At 44.9% G+C, this 5,000-nt stretch overlaps 1 long non-coding RNA gene across 1 annotated transcript in view; it reads left to right on the top strand.

Moving 5' to 3' along the window:
* Positions 1-5,000, top strand: part of LOC123508630 — a 62,912-nt gene that overhangs the window by 730 nt on the left and 57,182 nt on the right. The window lies entirely within an intron of this gene.

Genomic DNA, 5,000 nt, shown 5'->3' with positions numbered 1-5,000 from the left:
CCCTTTCCTTATCCCGTCCCGGCCTTTACCTCCACCTGCTCCTCCTCCTCCTTACCTGTCCAGGCCGCGGCAGGATGGAGCACCTCCTTGTTTACCTTTCTTCGTGATTACGGTGAAATTAACCATTAGAGCGTAACGGCGTCAATTGCAGGGCCGCGGGAGGGACGGGAGGGCGGGAGGGGCGGGGCGGGGCGGGTGTCTGTCAGGCAGCAACATGAGCCGCCTCTCTTGCACCCTCGCCACGCTCTGTAATCATCACCGCCCCCGCGACCTTGCCCATTCTTCGCGGTTTTGCTGGTCTATAATCTGCGTCGCCCGGCTCGCTCTCCTCTCGCTGGGAATAAAACTGGTGTCATTTATTCGAAGCCCTGCAATCGGCCCCGCGGGAAACAATATGCCCGGACACGCTCACTCCTGCAGGAATCCGCGCAAAAACATTATCTCAACCTACCGACCTACCAGCGCACTGCCTCACTCACTCCACGGCCGGGTGTGAGAGCAAACGTGCATGGGGACAGGAGATTAATACGGTGGTGGTGGTGGTGGTGGTGGTGGTGGTTGGGGAAAAAGTTGTACAAATAAAGGTTGTGGTTTGAGGGATTTTTACCAGATTAGAGTGGAAGGAACCTTTTCTTTTCTCTTTTTTCCTTTTCTCTTTTTTTCTCTCTTTATTTTCTTGATTCGTTTCGTGTAGCGTTGGCTGGTTCGTTGGTTGCACTGACTGACTGACTGACTGATTCTCTCTCTCTCTCTCTCTCTCTCTCTCTGGGAAATAATATCTAAAAACCTAATAATTTCTATGGCCAAACAATTATGTACTTATTAATCTCTCTCTCTCTCTCTCTCTCTCTCTCTCTCTCTCTCTCTCTCTCTCTCTCTCTCTCTCTCTCTCTCTCTCTCTCACCACCACCACCACCACCACCACCACCATGACTCCTACTCTGTCCTTCACACACACACACACACACACACACACACACACACACACACACACACACACACACACACACACACACACACACACACACACACACACACACACACACACACAGACGACTCAATACCGGACCGTCCTCCCCTATCCCCTCCCCTGTCCCCTCACCTTACCCCTCACCCCTCCCCCCTCCCCCTTACCCAATGCCCAGGAGCAGCAGCATCTCTCACGCTCTGGGCGGCGAAGGAAAACCAAAAGAAAAAAAAAAAAAAACCTGGTGACAAAAACAGTAGCGAGTAACAGGTTGGAAATTAGACGGCGGGACTTTTACGACAGGGTTTTCAGGGTGTGTGGCTGGCAGGGGGATGGGGTAAGGTGAGGCAGAGGGATGCAGGGGGGGGTTGTTTAGTCCTCCCTCCCCCCTGTAGAAATGAAGGGGCAAAGAGGTAAGGAGGGTATACTAGTGTTAGTTTTAATACGTGTTTATAGGTTTTGATATCATTTTTTTTTTTTTTTGTTTATCTTTAGTTTCCCCATGCATGTTATCACCGCCTCGTTTTCTATTCCTTAACCCTTTGAAATACACTTACCCCTTCAGTTCAGGTACCAGGATGCATTTTTTCCATGATCTTTGGGTATGATTAGATGATTTTTTCTTTGCATCAGGAAGGGTCTTTGGAGGTTAAAAAGATCAATAGCCAGAGTCTCTACTATTTCAATCCCCACATAAGTTTCTGAAGCTGCATAAAATCACCACATAGTAACCGGAAGGAAGATGAAAATGCGATATGGTACTGAAGGGGTTAAAACACACAAAACACACAACTTCCCTTAACCAAAACATGAAGAAAAAAAAAATTGATATTCCTTTAATAAAACGCTAATAATTTATACACCTTTCCATACCAATCTGAGCCACCTTTACCTGTTCTCCAGTCACGTCTAATCTTTGAACTAGGAAGAAATTGCAGTATGAATTCTTTTGCCTTCGCTAGCTCTCTTGTAGATGCTTATAAAGACTTCACGCATTGGTTCTGGTGGAGCTAATTGTCTCGTGACGCAGTGAGAGGTGGAAGGGTATAAAGGTGTGCTGAGATGGATATGGAGAAGGAAAGAAGGGAAGGAAGAAAGGAAAAAACATGGATACAGTTGTAGTAGTTAGGTGAGGTGATGTGATGGTGTGTGTGTGTGTGTGTGTGTGTGTGTGTGTGTGTGTGTGTGTGTGTGTGTGTGTGTGTGTGTGTGTGTGTGTGTGTGTGTGTGTGTGTGTGTGTGTGTGTGTGTGTGTGTGTGTGTGTGTGTGTAAACTAAAATGAATGAATAAACTAAAACACAACAATCCAAACAGTAACACCACCACTTCCCACAACCACTTCTCCCCCTCCCCCTCCTCCCTCCTCAACAGCACCAACCTCCCACTAACCCACACATCACACCACATCAATCTCTACCTTCCCACCTGCAGTCTTTCCCCCCTCCACTCGTCCCCCCCAACACAGCTCTCAATCAGCACACCTGTAGAGCATCCCAGTCATCACGGCGGCGCAGACCTACACAGCATCCCTCATTACTGCAAAATACCTGCATTACTACCTGTCATCATTACCACTGACTCACCTGCGCTGCGAGGGGTCATCTGCTCACCTGCTCACCTGTTCACCTATGCCCCTTCCCTTACCTCACCTGTGATATTTTGAGGCAAACTAGTGTAGGTTTATCCATCTTGCAAAGTGCTTAGATTTATTTACCTGTTTTTATTGGTAGTTGTAGACGAATTGTGTTGCTTAATGTTGGGAAAAGGAGGCAAAGCAGACGAGTTATACAAAGGAATACAATTAACAAAATGAGAAAAACACACAGGAACAAAAAAAAAAAAAAAAAATCATTGAAAAAACCATAAACAACAAAAAGAAGAAAAGGAAACTAAGAAAAAAAAATCACCAAAACAGGAAAATGAAGCAAACAAATTATAGAAACCATAGAAAACAAACACTAAATGAAAAAAAAAGAACATAAATAACAAAGAGGAAGTTACCTGGTTTCCGCTGGGTCACCTGGAGGCACACACACACACACACACACACACACACACACACACACACACACACACACACACACACACACATACAGGTGACCAGGCGCTGCAGGTCACACGGGTAGGCCAGGTGAGGTGTGGGCATTTCCTGGGCAGATGGTCAGGAGGTGGCGACGCGCACAGGTGGTCTCGGGCGCACGGGAACACTGGACACCTGCAGGACGGAAATGGACAGGAATTCTTGACAAGGTCGTCGCCTTCACTCTAACCTTGCTGACTGGACTGACTGACTGACTGACTGATTGACTGACTGACTGGCGGAAGGATTGTTGGTGTTAGTGTTGTTATCTGTGTGTGTGTGTTTATTCATTTGTTTATCTATCTATCTATTTATCTATCTATCTATCTGTCTGTCTGTTTGTCTGTCTGTCTGTCTATCTATCTATATTTATCTCTATCTGTCTATTTATCTATATATCTGTCTGTCTGTTCTGTTTTCGTTTTCTATATGCGTTTTATTTGACTGACTGTTGATCGTGTTATCTCTCTATCTATCTATCTATCTATCTATCTATCTATCTATCTATCTATCTATCTATCTATCAATCTATCTACGTCTTGTTTTCCTTCATTCTTTAGTGTTTATTTGACCAATTGACTGTTGATCTAGTGTATGTATCATTATTATTGTTATATATATACTTTTATTAATTTCTTTATCTATCTGTCTATCTATCTGTATCTTTTTATCTATCTGTCTCGTTTTTTTGTTTTTGATATGCGTGTTATTTGAATAAATGACTGTTGATCTTGTGCTCGTATCATTATCATTGTTGTCTATGTATTTATTCACTCGCTTATCTATCTATCTATCTATCTATGTCTTGTCTTTTTACATATATGAGTGTTATTCAATTGATGGACTGTTGATCTACTGTATGCATCATTATTATTATTATTATCTATGTGTTTATTAATTTCTATCTATTTATCTATCTATCTGTCTTTTTTTTATATATACACCAGTTGATTGACTGATTGTTGATGTAATGCAAGTATCCTTATAACAGTCATATATACATTTATCAGTCTGTTTTATCTACTTCATCGCGGGAAACGAAGAGAGCTGGAGAGTTCGCTAATCTTGACACGATCCGAAGAAATGATAAGCAGACGGAAACTGGACTGCCAAAAACAAAGAGATAAGTGGCGGTGTGGCTGCGAGAGATGCGAGGCGAGGCGGGAGAGGCGAAGGAGGTAAGGCGGCGAGGGTCTGAGGAGTCCATCATAACACCGCTTGTCCTCACCATAAAAAAAATAATCGTGAAATAATTGTGGACTTTCCGGCCATGTCTTTACCTCTCTCTCTCTCTCCTCTCACTCCCTCTTAACTCTATTTCCTCTTTCCTTTCTCCAATTTCTCCTTCCAGTTTCTCTCTTCCCACGCCAGCCTCATCTCCCGACACCCCAGACCCCTTCTTTCTCTCCAACCTCTTTCCCTCTCCCACTCTCTCTCTCTCCCTCCTCCTCCTCCTCTTCCTCCTCGACCCCACACCGCGCACCTCACCTGTCATTAAGGCCTCGGCGGCTCACCTGGATCATAAGAGGTGATGATTTATAGGCGTTTCTCCTGCCACTCGTCCACCTTCCCGCCAAACACACCTGGCCTCCTCCTCCTCCTCCCTCCTCCTCCTTCTCCTCCTCCTCTTCCTCTTTCTCTCTCTCTTTCTCTCACCTGGGTGGCACGAAAGGTGGCGGACTTTTTGCCTGGTGTGTGTGTGTGTGTGTGTGTGTGTGTGTGTGTGTGTGTGTGTGTGTGTGTGTGTGTGTGTGTGTGTGTGTGTGTGTGTGTGTGTGTGTGGTCCGACATCTCATCTGTGTAAATAGAAAAAAAAAAAAAGGAGAAATAATAATCATGATTGTCGCGACACCACACACACACACACACACACACACACACACACACACACACACACACACACACACACACACGTGATCGGTGAGGTGGTTGCGTCATTACCTATCACAGCC

This window comes from Portunus trituberculatus, chromosome 25 (genome assembly GCF_017591435.1).
Source record: "Portunus trituberculatus isolate SZX2019 chromosome 25, ASM1759143v1, whole genome shotgun sequence".
In the NCBI taxonomy this organism is placed as follows: Eukaryota; Metazoa; Arthropoda; class Malacostraca; order Decapoda; family Portunidae; genus Portunus; species Portunus trituberculatus.
Note: the sequence above shows the minus strand (reverse complement) of the source record. Positions and strands in the feature narration are given on the sequence as shown.